This window comes from Vigna umbellata, chromosome 9 (assembly GCF_029865625.1).
Source record: "Vigna umbellata cultivar VRB3 chromosome 9, Vumbellata_1.0, whole genome shotgun sequence".
Taxonomy (NCBI): domain Eukaryota; kingdom Viridiplantae; phylum Streptophyta; class Magnoliopsida; order Fabales; family Fabaceae; genus Vigna; species Vigna umbellata.
Window position 1 is genome coordinate 8,099,655 of NC_142173.1, and position 17,698 is coordinate 8,117,352.

At 31.0% G+C, this 17,698-nt stretch overlaps 1 non-coding gene across 1 annotated transcript; it reads left to right on the forward strand.

Moving 5' to 3' along the window:
- The first annotated feature begins 16,086 nt into the window (after window positions 1-16,086).
- On the forward strand, window positions 16,087-16,159 carry TRNAA-AGC (transfer RNA alanine (anticodon AGC)). Its single transcript has one exon. It is a non-coding gene; the product is annotated as a tRNA-Ala (tRNA).
- The last annotated feature ends 1,539 nt before the right edge of the window (window positions 16,160-17,698 follow it).

Below are 17,698 nucleotides of genomic sequence, written 5' to 3' on the forward strand. Positions count from 1 at the left end.
ATAGATATTATAGTCTTTATATGCTTTTATTTTAAACGTATTAGATGGTCTTTTTGTATATAGTTTTTGGGTTTAGTACTTATATACGATCATCTATATTTATTTATTTACAGTCTTATTTTTCTCACTAAGCAATAAATTTCTCACTCGGTCAACATTATTGAATAGTCACTCTAAGAGTCTTTGTCATTCCTAAAAGCAACAAATTGCTTCATTGATGTCATATTCACTCACGCGGGCTAGAGTTTGCGTGAAAACAAGAAAATTAAAACGTCCTTTTTGCCACAAACAACAAAACCACATATAGAAGAAAAAAAGCAAATTTAGCTTTAATAAATCAATCCTACAAGATTACTTCCATTTACTTCTTGAACATGTACATTCAAAATTTGATATACAAGTTTTGGCATAATATTCTTTTTCAATTTTAGAAATCTAAATTTGGAAAATTAAGTTTCTGATGTACTAGGTAAAATTATAACATAAAATTACATAAAAAGAAAAGTAATTTATCAAGAATGTATAGTCAATATGCATAAAATAGGTTTCTTTCAATTAGTATGTATTAAGTATGTCTTACAAAAAATTGAGACCTGACTCATTTAAATATTTTTTGGTATATATAAACTTTAACTCCATAAATTACAATAGAATAATTGTACAAATAATTATAACAATAGTGATTAATAGTGCAAAATGGTTCAACGTGTCTTGTCTCATCAAGTTAGCATACTTAAATCAGTACATTTCACATATGAATATCGATATACAAACTCAAAAGTCTTAAATATTATATTATCAAATATTTAGATACATAACTCACTCAAACTACAATTTTTCACTCAAATTATATTATTTGATTGTCACACTAATGGTAACTCTTTAACCATAATTGAAGGAGAGAAAATGATTATAACTTCATTCATATTTGAACTACAAAGAAATCACTTAAGTATCAATGCTCATCACTTAAACGACAAAAATAATACTTAAATAAAAAAAACAAAACTTAAGCTAACAAAAGCAATGATTAAGGACAAAAATATTCACATTTTTCTTGATTGTTAAAATAAATCTTGTTAAATGACTTTAACACATTAAAACCCAATTCAAGACAATGTTTACAAACCACTTTGGTCAACCACATTCAAAATTAGATACACAAGTTTGAGCATAATTTGTTTTTTTTTTTAATTTTCTTGAAATGTAAATTTGAAAATTTATATTTTTCATCTGCAATTTAATTTTTAAAATACATAACATTCATAGAAAATAATATTTGTTAGGAATGATTTTAGCTAAGTTTGAAAAAAAAAGAAGTCATCTTTATGAAGAGTAGAAAATATAACCCTTTTTCATTAAAATAAAATTTTTGACACTTGTTTTTTTTATTAAAGCATTTAATCTGATAATGAATTGACATTTTTTAAATAAATGTAACAACCTAAATTAGCAATATTTAACTACTAATTATATTCTTACAAAATTGATAATGATCATAAATAGACATATATGTATCCTCCCAAAGAAATCATAGTTTTAAAATCTTCAAAAAAGTCTCTATATATACAATAAAAATGTTATATATAAGCGACAACTATTTTATAAACATACCTTTATGAGTCTCATTGCTTCACATATCTCCCACTTGCACCATCATACGATCATCATAGGTGAAAACCCACAACACAATGACAATACAGTAAACACTAGAGAAATTTTAGCAAGTTATATACTTAAGCACTCACCAATACTCACCATTTCAATTGTTGTTGAAAGATGAGTTGATTGATTATCAGTATTGGTGAACTTTAGTTCTAATTGAGATGTAAATGGATGGTGCATTAGGTGTTAAGGTTGATGTGTGGTTGTTGGTTTTGGTTGAGATTTATGGTGGTACGAGCCGTAAAGGATTATGGATTAGATCCGTGGTGGTATGAGCCATAAAGGAATGGTGTGATGAAGTATGGAAGAAGACATACGTTTATGGAGATGGTTGGTATTGGCACGAGTTGCCTTTAATTGATAGATTGTGTAGAGCTATTAGGTTGATCATGATTCTCTTTTAAGGGAATGTTTGGTTTGCTATTGTGTTGCTTGTTATAGTCTTTCTATGTATTGATGTGGTTGGATGTGATAAGATTGTCGTAAAGACTTAAATACTGCGATATAAATGTTGTATTGGTGTTTTGATGTTTATTTTGTTAGCTCATCCTTGCTTGTTTGTGTCTGTGTGATGATCATATAACTCGTGTTATTATATGGGACTAGTTGATTTTACATATGTACCAATTGACATGTAAAGCGATGAGGATTAATGAGTGTGTGCGAACTTTTGGGCTTATATAGTTAATAATGTAATGAATTTCGTAATTTCATTCTAAGGTTTAGATTTTGACAATGGTTTAATTTAATTCAGATTAAATGAATAATACTTTCTTTTTATTTCAAAATAAAATAGTTTTAAAGTTTTAGCTTTGACAAGTTAGAAGATTTTATAACTTATTCGTGGCATCCAAAATTGAGGTGTTACAATTTACCTATTGATTTGTAGATTAAAAAAGTAGTGATTTTATGCTCTATATGTTCTCATTTTTTCTTTCATTGTCCTATTGTTATACGGTTGTGAGAATAATTGAAGGAAGTTTTTTAGGATTTTCAATTTTCTTCTTTGGATTTGGTTGTTCAGTTTATGAAGTCTCTTGTAGTCCTTTGTGTAAAGTGATTAACATGACTGCCATTACTCTAGTTATTTGGATGAATTTTTAGAATGAGAAATCATAGTAGATATCAAGATCCAATTTCATTTTATTCCGCTATTTTTCAAATTAAGGAGTTAATACTTGAGAATAAATTTAAGAAACATATGAGTAATACTCTCTCTAATTTTTTGGTTACAAAAATTTTCAATATCTAAATTAGGAAGGGTAGGATGGTTTTATTTATGGACATAATATGACAAATTATATTCTCTAATTGGCTTAAGGTAATAATGATGGTGCATGTAGGGGTTGTCCTGATTTAGCTTTATGTGTTGATATTTTTAGAGGAAGTCAAAGTGAATATGCGAGTAGTTTTTCAAGTTTTTTAGGGGTATAGACTTTTATTTATGTTGATATTATGGGAGGCATTTATCTTAGGAGCATGCTTCGAGGGAGGGCTTTTAGAGACTTTGGTTGAAAAATGATTATTTAGTCTGTCATGATTTTTTTTGGATCAACTAATGGTTTCTTGGAGTCTTAGGGAGAGATGGCGCCGGTGCTTATATTTTTATATGCATATGCAGTTCAAAGTTTCTCTTATTTTTCATGAAGAAAATCATTGTGCAGATAAGTTAACTAATTTAGTTTTCATTCATAAAAAATAAGTGGTTTAATGTTTTACCTCCATATGTTTATTTAGAATTTTTTTCATATTAGGTATAAATTGCCTAAGTCTCGTGAAGTATAAATTTTATTATGAGTTTGGTGTGATCGTCCATACTTTGTGTTCTTTTATTTTATTTTATTTTCTTGATAATTTTTTACGTGATGGCAAATGATGATGAACTATTGAGTGTCACTATAATTAAGATATGAATGTGTATAGTGTTGCCTAACATGACTTTATATGTGAAAACTGATTTATTTTTATCTTAATCTATAATAAATAAATTGTGTTAACCAAATTAACTCTATTTGACATATTGAGTATTTGTTGTTGATATAAGGTGTACAATGATACTCTAGGATTAGTTTCTATTATGTGAGACAAGTTGTGATTTCATGGATGGTGTAGTTTGGTTAAAAATTAGAGGTAGAAATTTCAGTTGTAGATCCATAATGGTCTATATTTGATCCATGATATGTAGCTTGTTTAGCAACAATATGTGACTCATTTGAATGTTGTAACATCCCAAAAATATAGCTTGAAACTATTTAAAGGACTCAACATATAACAATATGATATGGCAGTTAAAAGATTTACAAATCGAGTTCTAGATAACCAAATATACCGAAATATTTAAAACTTTACATTAAAACACAGTCTAATGTCAAATAAGATATTAAACCGAACGGTTCCAAAACTATAAGCCTAAACTGAACGGCTATACATAATAATACTAATCCTCCTAACCAAATGGTCCTACGCTTCAGCTTCAAGATTCTCTCCTTCCAGAGCTTCTTCTAACGAACCCGCATCCCCTTCTGCTCACATCCACAGGATGATCATTGCAACAGGAAGTATGACCGAACGGACAAACAAAGACAAGACAGGAAAGTACGGTAAGCTTGAGTAATTTAATTAATCATATTAATATAAACTAATTCATACACAACTATAACATACAATCATCATACATATACATCCAAGTAAAGACTGAACATATACAGACAATAACCAACCACTTTTACTTTGACTGTCCGGACTGTATGAATTATGTAACTACGACGTTTTTGAACCCGGATGGTGTAGTAGATGGGATGCCCTCAACAGCTGCCACCCGAGGTTAGTCCGTTATACCTCGCCTAAGTTCACCTTATGGACTACGACCTCCTGCCATTCTCACACATGAGTTACTCTTCTCTACTTGAGAATGAGTAACCACATTCATACTTTACCATTCAATGACCAACCACGAGATATTCCTCCTTGGAATACTCCTTCATATCCATAATACTCAATTCATGTTACACTTTAAATACCATCATACTTAGCCTTCAATATAGTCAAACCGCACAATAAAATAAGATCCCAGTCTTTGACAAAACCGAAAGAGATATCATCATTCCTATGAATCAAACCGAACGGAAGAGTACTTTTTAGTGACCAACATGACTGATCGTTATAACCAAGCTGAACACTATAGATTAAACCGAATACTCATTGTGAGACTGAACGTTTTCTCGCTACTCAAAAGTTATGACCGAACGGTCTTTACTAGATAACACTCAAAGAATTTGCTGAATACTATAGAACACCTGTAGTTAAACATGACCAAATACTAAAAGCTTTTAACCGAAACCTAACAGCATAGACCGAACACTACAAATCTTAGGTCGAACACTATGGAATTAGGCTGAATACTTAGTTCAAATACAAGTACATAATTAAGTAATTATAACGAAATCGAGTGCTAGTGCAAGACTGAGCCCTATTGAGACCGAGCGCTAGTATAAGACTGAGCACTATTGAGACTGAGCACTACTAAGCTTATATAAAATGAATAGACACTAGTGCAAAAACAACGTATAACATCACGTGTTTAATGTCGAACCACTAAATAGCCAACGTTAAAAATGGCCGGTGGCATTTTTGTAAATAAATGCAATTATTAAACATCGTTTATAATTGTAATTCGACGTAAAAGGATATAAAATGTCGAATGTCCTAGCGTTAGACGTTAAAAGGTTAGTGAATTCAATAAAAATTTGAGCGGGAGATTGAAAATTTATTCACTTTATCTTAGCACGCCAGACCCTCTTCTCTTCTCAAACTTTTCTCGAACGAAGTTTGACGACCATCACAGGTAATCTTTCTTTCATTTGATACAAATGCATGTAAATTAACTACTTTATGTATGATTTTCGTTTGTTTTAACCGATTATTTTCGTGTTCTTGTCCTTCATAGATGCATTATGCTTTCTCTCTCACGGGTGACGACACTTTATTCCGATGAATCCACCTTTTGAAGGTTAGTTTTGGTTTTCGTTTTGAAGAACTTATTTGTTGAACTTGTTTGTTGCTCTTTTTTTTAACTTGTTTATGGTTGTTGTTTGGTTGAACTTGTTTGTCATTGTTGTTTGGTTTAACTTGTTTGTTGTTGTTTGATTGAACTTCTTTGTTGTTGGTTATTGTTGTTTGTTGTTCATCAAAGTTCATGCTTTATAAAATATCAAAAACTTAAAATTTATTGTTTCTCTGCTTTTCAGATCTCGTAGAGTTGTTAAAAAATATCACAATTAATTAAAAAAAATGATTAACATCGAATATTGACAAAATTCGACGTTAAGTTAACGTCGTATATTGACAAAATTTGACAGTTTAAAGTCTCCTTATATGACGTCGTTCGGGGATTCGCCGTTAAAAGCCCAAAATATTCAACGTTGTACGCGATTTTTGTACTAGTGAGATAGATTCTACCGTACAACTACGAAACAATTATTTACAACTGAGAATAAATATAGTATCTAAAAGTTAAGTTATATCGAGTGTCTTAACTAAGCTGATTACTAAGAAGAAATAGGAAACTATACTTAGACCGAACGTTTATTCACAAGTATATACTAATAGAAAATCGATCGGTCGTTAACTGAAATTCTCTACAGAAGAAGAATCCAGTCCAGACTGAATACCTAATGGAAAACCGAATGGTCAAGAATGACTCTCGGCGACAATTACAAAATTTCGCAGACTACTGCAGATTTAAAATCAAATCCTATTCCTACCCAATTCATACCATTTGTAAATCATCAACACATACAGACGATCATACAATAACATCAATAGTTCATATCAACCAAATAACTAAACAGAACATCATACAATCATGCAAACCATTCAAGACATAGAATCATAATTAAATTACAAGCTTCCCTTACCTCGAAACCCAAAAAACTTCTATGCTTCTACAGTATCGCCTACACCGCCAATAACCTTTATAACCTCCTACAAACTTCTAATCGGTGAAATGAACCAATCATAGAACCAAAGACAGAAGATAGATTTAGAGGGAGAGTTTGATGAACACATGTAAGCTGAACAGTGCTTGCATGTAACAGAAAATGCATAAATGCTAAAAGGATGAAGGGGTTTAACTTACCAACTCCAAAACAGCAACTTGATCGGCTTAAAAAAGAGAGCTTGACACCAAGAATAATTAGGTGTTGCCTGAATGATGATCGGAAGAAGGAGAAGGTAAGAATTTGTAGAGAGAAGAAGGAGAATTATAGAGAGAAGGAGGAGAAAACTCAGAAAGTTTGGAGAGAAAAATGCATGCAGAAATTGGCTCAAAGTTTTGAAAAATTTGCTTATATACTACCATCAACAAACCGATCGGCAACTTAGATTTACACACCTATCTTCCACTTTCTGAATTTCTAATTCCTTACACCCACACCTGAATTCCATTATCTACTGATTTTAATGACCTGACAAATGTGATGTACTATTAATGCTTTTTTGCTATTTACTTGATTTATACAACTATATATTTATCATATTATGAAATTTATGAAAACCAAATTTATAATCATTCAAAAGAACAAGGACTATCTCATAAGTATGTAGAGTGGATAAATCTCTAATTTTACTTATTTTCATTAAATGTAAGAATAAAATAAATGTTTGATGGGACCTTTTCAATTATCAGATTTGTTGTATTATTTTTCAGTTTTTCTTTTGACGATTTGTTTTCAAACTCTTTTAAAATGTTTTAAATTCTGTCTAGTCATCAAATTGAATATTTAAAGGAATTGCTTTTAGCATAAAAGTGAGTTTTAACCACTACTATTAACAAGTTTTATTTTTTCTCAATAACCACCTCAATTCCAAAATAGGCTTATCTACGGTTCAAAACTAAAAAGAAAAAATAAAAACAACAACAGGTTAATCGTACAAAACTTTTAAGACTTTAAAGGTTTAAGAGAAAATGTGCTAACAGTAAAAACTCAATGTAAGATTGCAACAAACATGGTATATTTGGACAAAAAAAAACTGTTATGGTACAATCGATCTCACAGTTTAAATCCATTTAGATTAAGAATATATTTGAAAATAATATTTTATAAATTACAAACTAATTTTTAATTAATGAATTAATTGTTAGGTTATAAACTTGTAATTAACAAGTATGTAAAATTTTAATTTATAAATTTTGAAGTAATAAATTAATTTGTTGAAAAAATAAACATTTAATATAATTGGTAAATGAAACTGGAGTTCAAGAGATAAATATATAAATTTAAGTATATAAAATTTATTCTTTTCATACAAAATATATTATCATCTAACTATAATTTTAGATTTTAATAATAATAAAATATTTTACTGTTTTTATTATTTAAAGATATATATATATATATATATATATATATATATATATATATATATTAAATAAGTCGTTTATAATAAACATTAACGAAATCAAATTTTTATTTATTTTTAGAAATTAAAATTTTGTATTTCTCAATTTGAACTATTTTTACATTAAATTTCTTTTCTACAATTTCATTGTATAATTTTCATATAATATTATGTAATCCAACATTACTTACTTCAGTTTTTTTAATGTTAAATATTTTTAATTCAAACTATATAAAATTCAAAAAGAAACTTAAAAAATACTAAAAATATATAATAATTAAACTAAACATTCAATATCTTTCTGGTTACAATTTTCATGGTAATTTAATCTGACAAATATTAGAAAGTGGGTTTTAAGCCTAACTCAACCCCACAAAACCGGCTTGTAAGGTGAGGTTTGCACCTCGCTTATATATTATAATTTGGCCTGTGATAGTAGAAATTGGGTGGTCCAATAGCGACCCGATTGCGGGTGGAATAGAAGAATAGAATGCCCACTTAGAACTCGCTAGGATAGGCACTAACCATGGCTCTGATACCATATTAGAAAGTGGGTTTTAAGCCTAACTCAACCCCACAAAACCGGCTTGTAAGGTGAGGTTTGCACCTCGCTTATATATTATAATTTGGCCTTATCTCTAGTCGATGTGGGACTTCCAACAACAAAAGGAATAGGAAAAAGAAACTAAAGATAATACAAAAATATCTTAAAACATAAAGGATAAAAATAATATAAATTGAATAACTTACAATCTCTAGACTAGTTGTAGTTGAAGTAGTTTATCTCTTCTAAAATGCAAACTCCTAAAATAAGATTAACAACATTTATAATAGTCAAACTAATTTATAAGTGAGTTATAATAGTCTAAAAGTAATTTGTATATAGTTTCTTCCCTTAATGTATTATTATTCTTTTAAAAAAGAAATAATAACACAAAGATAATACTTTAAATACTATAAGTTAACTATCTTGAACAAATTTGAGATGGGAAGTATAATATAATTAAGTTAAACATACAAGTTTAGAATCCGATAAGGTATATGACTGACATAAATCAAATGATGTTTGGCAGAGAGAGCATTGGATGTTTGGTGGTGTTGCGTGGCGTGTCCTCATTCACGATTCATCACAGTTTGTTTGGTGGAGAAATTTAAAGGCACTGTTTCAGCTGCAACAGTCTTTTTCTTCTTTTGGTTATTTATTCCGTCTCTTGAGGCTATGAAGGGTACAAAACAACGCACGTGGTGAGAAAGAGATACAAGATTGCGAATTAATTGGTCACACGCATATCAAGGATTGGGGAATAGATTCATCTTTTCATCGATGAAGATGGAATGTTAGGGTTTGTGGCTATCAATTTCTAACTTCTAACTACCACTCTTTCTTATCTTTTCTTCTTTTCCCTTTCAACTATTCATATAAGTTTCTATAGTAAAATTTAGTTCGGGAATTTGACCTATGACTTTAATGAAAATTTACTTTCGAATTATGTTTTTATCATCCTTAATAATAAGTTTAATTCTTTTCAATGTTAAGATTTCATAAATTTAAAGGAATATAATTAATTTTTCTAATTAAATTGTAAATATAAGAATAAATGTTTATATTTATTGTACTGTATGGACCGACCGGTCTAGGCCCACCAGTCTACGCCCATCAGTCGGTCAAACATATAAGAAATCAACTCCAGGAATAACCGCAACTACATATACTAAACGGTCAAATACTCAACTATGTGGTCGTTCGGTCCAAGTATCTCATTTGTTAATTAACAAGGTAAAAACATGGGGGTTACTCCCTACACTACCCCAACTTCTTCCTCCATCGCCCCAATTCCACAATTGCCCCTCAATGAAAAGGTAACTACCATGGTTAAAAGATATATGAAAAGCTCGAAACGGATTTCCATATACGTTAATCTTTCAACAGATATCGACATCCATTGACGGATATCAACTTCCGTGGATCTCCCATTTTCGTAGACCCCTTCAACATTTTATTTTTATTTTTTATATCAAAATATCAGATATCTCATTTTCGCTGTGGCCTCCAAAGCTTTCCCTCTTAGTTTTTTCATGCGCACATACACCTTGTATTACCAACATTGCAAAGCACATACAACATAGCAAACATATGAGTGTTGGATAGAGCAAAGAGGGGTGAGTGTTATAAAGAGTAGAGAGGGTTGTTTGCTCAGCAAGCTTGATGACCATGATGCAACCAGCAGCTAAAGAAGGAGCTACCTTAATATAAAACATGGTATTGGGAAAATTCCAAGGAGTTATGTGTCCCACAACATCAACTGGTTCCAGTAATGTGTATTCATGGAACTCTTTAGACATTTTCAAGACCTCTCCATGAATCTTATATATAGGCAGCACCTGCATAGTAACATAGAGTGTTTGCGGTTGCTGGAACTTCCAAATTCTTACACATGTGATATAAGTTCCCTGTGTCAATGACATCTAGTGTTGCAAGTTCTTCTGCATCAATTAGTTACGCCCATTTCATCAATATTTTAGCTTTATCACAGTGACAATGGAAGCAATGAAGGAAACTCAATGAGAATGGAAGCAACTTAGGGAAAAGGAAATGAAAAATTAAAGAGGAAGAGAAGGAGAGCAGGAAGAGAGGAAAGAGAGAAACGAGTGGTTATGTGGGGGTGTGGGGCTAACATAAATGATTGCAAAAAAAATAAAAGAAGAAGGGGAGGAGAGGAGGAAGAAAGGGAAAAGGAGAAATTAATAGTTCTTTGGGTGTAGATTCGGTGATGAAAAGGGAGAGTGAATGGGATTAGGGTTTTCAACTAAAAAGGGTAAAAGTAAAAAAAAAATTACCTAAGGTTGGTTTTGGAAATAAAAAAAAAGTGGAGAAGTGCAAGCAAAAGCTTGTGGTGGTGTAGGGAGTACCCCTCAAAACATGGTTAGATGATATTGGGTCGCAATTGGGTTAGTCCTAATTAAAAGCCCACTTCGAAACCTATAAATACAGAGGTAAGGTAAAGAGGTAGGTGGTTGCATTTATTGGACATTTAAGACTTAACTGTAATAACCGATCGATAATCGAAAACTAAGCGTTGAAGTACCTTTAGCAGGTACCCACCGCTCGAATTTGGACTCTATAGGAGGAAAATCGACAAGCCTGAAGGAAAGGAGAGACAAAGTTAAGAAAGGAAATACGACTAAATTGTGAAAGTATAGTTCTTGACCCTACCTACTGAAACATTTATGATTATGAGCTTTGTATCATATAAGGTTGAATTGATATGTGTGATTAAATAAGTTTAAGAAACATATTCAATTTAAGAGACTTGTCTGTAATAATAACAAATAAGTTTATTTTGGATTACACCCTTAATAAAGTAAATTAAGTGATAATTTCTTGTTAGAAAACAAATTTTACTAATCTAAGGTTTTGCATGTAAAGACCTATTATATTAGTATAAATAAGTTAACATTTCATAGGAATGGATTCCTATTAATAACATTGATTATCTACAAAAACACATACATATTTATTAGAGTGTAAGAGGAACATCTTTCCATATACATTCCTCTCTCAAACACGAGGAAATTGTCATTTATACATTCACTAGGCAAGAATATCTAAAAATTATTGTAGGAGAGTAGAAAAGGAAGGTGAGTTTCTATCAACTAGTGTAAGAACAATTGACACTCATTGTAGAGTTGAGGTAAATTCTTTAAAATACTATATAGTACCAATGAAATATTGTGAACAATGACCAACAAGAGGAGTTAGTTCGGCTTGTAGAAAAAATGCAAAGGAGATTAACAATTTGAAGTATGAGAATGAAGCAATGAGAAGAAACTAGGTAAAAGGACCCACATGTCCTGATACACTAAGAAAAAGACCAACTAGGAGGTAAAAGAAAAAGTTGCACTGATCTCCTTCCAATAGACACCACCACCTACAGTTGTAACTAAGTCCTTAGAGGATTTGGAAAGGTGACGAAGGTCTCAATAAATTATGATCCCTCTAACATGATTATGAAGGTACTATCAAAAAGAAAATTCTTTTATTGCTTAGATTTGATCCACTTGATTTGTCATTAAGTTTTTTATAGGCTTAGTGGCAGATAACAACCCTTGTTTAGAACAATTGTTTTTGAACCCTGATGGAGATTTGTGAAGAATGGTTCAGTAAAATCTTGATCCAATGTTCTTAGTCCATCTTAATTAGCATTAAACCCTTCGGTGTTATTATGCAATAGATGGTCTTAGTAGATTGTTTAGTTTCTTAATGTTTATTGAGTCCTAAAGTGTATAGTGGAACTACTTAGTGACTAGTATGTCATGTAATGAGAACTAATGTTCATGTATCTTCCTTGTTAGCTCATAAGCATGTTTTCTTATCGGTTAATTATAATGATAATTTCTTTATAAATAAGACAATGTAACTTCAATACAAGCTAACTTCTAATTGAAGCTTTAAGTTGTATTTAGTGTAATATCCTAAAATTTAACTATCGACTATAATATAAACCCAACAAAGAGCTTGTATTATCAATACAAAATACAACCTAATGATGGAGAGTTTTCTGAAGAGGCTCATTTAACATAAGATTATCTCCATAATAAGTTGATGAAGCTTCTTCAAAGAAATGGACTTCATGTGATCAATGATAGTAGCGGAGGCAAATAGAGATGAAAAGATGAAGATGTTGGTGTTGAGTGGTCTTGGTAGATGTCCTTTTAAGATGTGAGGCCAATCATGAAGGAGAAGGAAAGAAGAAATCTAGAGGAAGACATTTCTTAAGGTGAGAACTAAGGAAGAGAAAACTTGAAATATTAGCAAAGTAACTTTACATTCAACTATGTTCTAAAGAATTACACAAGGTTGCCTCTCCTTTTATAAGTGAAGGAGTAGGCTAGCACTCAATGCACTAGAAATGAACTAGAAGCTTCCTATGGAAAACGGAGAGGAATGAGAACCTTGCCCCCTAACTAACATCCAAATACAATGTAAGGGAGCCTCCCTTCGATGTTGACATGTTCCAAAGGCTTCTAATGACCCATTTCATGCATGTTTAGGCACAAATCCCCTAGGACATGTCCTATTGGTGCACTAGCTCTTCTTTAAGATCACTAATCTCATAAAACAAAGTTAAACAAAATGTTTTGCTGAAATACAAGGCCTAAAAAAACTATTATACATATTTACAAAGATATTCAAGATAGAAGAAGACTAACAAAATGTGATCCTCCTACAAAAGTCAAAACTTGAAATTCTATCTTCCCCTTCCATCTTCTTGACCATGAGAGGGACAATATCTTCTAAGGCTTGATGAAAAGTAAGAATAAGCTTAAAAGTCCTTCTTCTACTCTTACTCTCCTAGCCTTATCTTAAGTTGATGCTCCTTGGATTGAATTTTGTTTAGTTCCCTAAATGGTTTTCCATCATACTCTCTCTCTTGAAAAACGACTTGTCCTTAAATAGGAAAGATATTTAAAGAAGCACAACTTTGACTTATTGCTCTCCTCTTGGATAAAAAATGTACCGACAACAAATAGCAAAAAGGAGTATTATTAAAATAATATACCCAAACAAAAGAATAAAGAAAGAAAGCCTTTTATTTTTTAAAAAGGTTTTATGAGAAGGATCCTTGGCCTTTATTTCAATATTTTTTTGCTTCACGTTGTTTTGAACATTGCCCTTCATTTTGCAACAAAGTAAAGTGATGTTTTTGAGAAAAATATTTAAGATGATTAGCTTTGGATGATGAAGAATTTAAAAACATGCATACTTCTGATGCGATCACAGATAGGGAAGGATAAAGAGATGAAAAGAGTAACAAGAAGCACAAAAAGACATATCATAGATTTTATGGCTTATATTTTGGCCTTTAGTAGCATAGGATGTTCATAGGCTTGTATTTTTCCTTTCTTATTTCTTTCTATTAGTTTGGTTGTAAAAAAACCTTATATATTCTTCTTTTCTTTTTTGGTGCAAGTAATATGGGACTTCACATAGTTTGGACTTAAAAGAAAGAAGAATAAATAAGTTTATTCTCCTTTTAGTTGCTTGTAATGCAAATTATCTCATGTATAGTTTTAGTTTTGTTCTTTAGACTAGTTAGGTAGCTTATATACCTTTAGGAGGTTGTGGAATTAAGAGATATGGGACTTAAAATGGCCTTGAGAGTTGTTGTCCAGACTTGTAGGTCTCCAAGTCCCACGTCCTTTTGTTTTATCCACCTACTTCACCTCCTAGTGCTATAAGCAACCTAAGGTCTCCTTTGTACATACACCTTGAATACCTTCAAATTTGAATATAAAAAAGTGTTTTGCGTTCAATTGCATTACTTCTTTGAGAAGAATTATGTCTCTTAGTCTAAACTTGGCTATTATCTTGTGAAGACAAGTGGCGATTCTCCTTGACATTTATCTTTGATCATTTTAAGTGGAATGTATATTTTTCACTAAGTCTTTATGAGGACGAAGAAGTGATTATATTTGTAACAAGCTTAGTATATACAATTTATACGCACCAACTTGAGGGGGAGTGTTAGATATATTGCGTTTTATGTTAATTAGGTAAACATAGTTCCTATGTTAATTATGTTATTTTTACATATTCATTTGTATTTGGGCTTAACTCATATTCTCATTATTATAAATACATTACCCTATGTGTATTTTCTACACAAGGAGATTAATCTTATACCTAATTTTTCTAATTTTTATCCAAATAATTGATATTAAGAGTTGGATGTGGATTTTATGTCTTATGGTCGTAACTTGTAAAGTCAAGTTTGTACCTTTTGTCTATGAGAGGCGGTAGAAAAGATGGGTCTTTCCGCCTATGACAGGAAGTAAAAGATACGAGGTTTGAGTGCTTCTTCTTTCATCTTTCAAGACGGTAAAAAGGGAAGGATGTCTCACTAGTCGATTTTCAGCTTAAGCTGAGTATGTTGTCCAATGGGTACATCTCACTAAAGATTTTACTTGTAAGTCTTTGAGGAATAGAAAAGATATGTCTAAAGTTGTGTGTGGAGGACAACTCAATGAGTCATGCTAAGAAAAATCATTTGAGATTTTAGAATGTATTATGAAATAATAAGTGTATTTTGAACAATTTTTTAGTTTTGAGTTTAAAATAAAGACTTGTATTTAATAAAGTTTTAAGTTCACCGTAAAGTAATGGTATCGTACGTTGTTTCTTAATAGAAAAATGTTTTGAAAAAATTCTCAAGTGATGTCTCGAAAGAAACGTTACAAAATATGTGCTTTTTTTAATAATAAAAAATAATAAAATTACTATTTATTATAATTATAAAAGTAAACTGTTATTGTTGGTAATTTTTAGTTTTCTTTCTAATAGTTTTTTTTATTATAATAGTCATTTGAATTTAATAGAATAGTTAAATTTTGGAAAAAAAATAGAAAAGGGAAAAAATCATTTAAAAAATAAAATTGGTAAGATAGTTATTTTTATTTGAAAAAAATACTGAAAGGATAAAATTAGAAATAAAATATGTAAAATAGACTAGTATAGATATAATGAGTGTACGTTTTCAAGAAAATTATATCCAACGGTTTTTTTAAAAAAAAAATATACAGCCATAGATACGTATATAAGTACATATTTATACGCATATTTATAAAAAAAATAAAAAAGTAAATAGATAAAAGAATATAGTTATGAGTTGAAAGTTTAAACATTAGTTGTTTCAATTTTTAGAATATAAAAACAAGTATTCTTAGCTGATGCTAATTTATCTCCAATTCAATGTCAGATGGAAATAATTATTAACGTATGGACTATTGTCTCAAATATTCTAAATTAGTAACAATATTCTTGTCTTATGAACTTAATAAATGAGCATTATAATTAGATTTATTTTTTCTTTACGCATGATATTTAAGAAATAGCATATTTAAATTAGGAGATATAAAAGATAAAGTAATTTGTTTAAAAGTGCTTAACTTTATTATGATTTGACATTGAAAGTTTATAAAAGAAAAGAATTAAATATGTAGATGACATATTGCTTTCAATATGGGGATGTAGCTCAGATGGTAGAGCGCTCGCTTAGCATGCGAGAGGTACGGGGATCGATACCCCGCATCTCCATTTTTTGACTATATTATGTTGAATAATAGGTTGGAACTTTCATTTTCAAGATATAATTTAGTTTCTAATTTCAAATATGCAACTTAATTTTTTATTTGAAAAAAAAAAGTTGATGTAACCCAGTTTTTTATTTTGACTATATTAACTAAATTGGAGACGAGTCATTTAAATCTCAATCAATTCTCACAAAATGAATAATTTTAAAATTATCTTTTAATAATAATAAAAATTAGGTTTAATGTCTCAATAAGTTTCTATTTTCGTCTCAAATTTGAAATAGGTCTCTGTTATTTTTGAAGTCTTAATTAAATCCTTATTTTTGTTAATTTAATGCAAATAAGTCCTTTCCGTCAATTTCAGAAAACTACGTTAAGGAGTGTGTGACGTGGCCTGTGTGAATGCAATTTTTTAATACTCAGAAATAAAGAATGAAGTAAATATATGCTGAAATTAATTAAACAGAGGAAAAATATGGAAAAACTTAATGTTTTTTTTGCTGAAACATGCATCATCTATGCAAGTGAGAAATCAAAGTCAAATTGGGGGATTTTTCTATTCTAGGGCTCGCGTGGTGTCAGAGTTGGGAAAGAATGGATGTTGTTCGAGTGGATGCGCGAGTGGGATAGGAATTAGAAAGACGTTGTTGTTGGAGTGGATGCGCGAGTGTTGGTGGGTGAATTACCGGTGCATGTGCGTGTGGAAAAGGTTGAAGCACGAGGTGAGCTGTGGGACCTTGTGTCCTTCGAAGCGCGACGCTAAAGCAGGTGTTGACTGGAGTAGAGGTTAATCTGAACGAAGGTAAGTTTTTGTGGTTTATTGTCTTGCTTTTTATAGTTGGGAAAGTATAATATTCGATTGTGGTCCCCTATGGTTTGGTTCTTGATTGCGTTTTGGTGGTCCCCATGTATGTTTAAAGTTATATGAGTCTTTGTGAGTGCCTTTTGTTATTGTTTTAATATATTATTTTTTGTCGTCATACTGTGTTGTGCGTGTAGATATATTGATACTGTGTTGTGCGTATAATGGGCGACTTTTTTGACTGTGTTTTCCACCATGGGGGGAAGTTCATTACTGATGGTACCTTGAAGTATGAAGGAGAGACAACAACTTTGTCGTTTGACCCTGATGTCTGGAGTTATTTTGTGGTTGTTAGTGTAGTGAACAGTTTTGGATATGATAACTTTAAAGAATTATGGTACTGTGTAGGAGGGGGTTCAGTGTTGGAAAATAGGTTGGAAGAATTGAGGGATGACATGGTGCCATGCATATGGCTAATTTAGGTAGGCTTAATGGTGAGGTTCATTTATACGTTACACATGTTGTTTCGGAGCCTGAAGTGATAAATATGGTTGAATATGTTACTAATGATCAAGGACAAGTTCATGATGATGGTGAAGTACAAGAAGACGGTGAAGAAGATGGTGACTTAGAAGTTGATGGTCAAGTTGATGGTGACTTAGAAGTGGTGCAACAGGCTGAAGAACATGGTGATGCTGTTGAAGTAGAGGTTGAAGGTCATGCTGACGTACAAGATTTCCA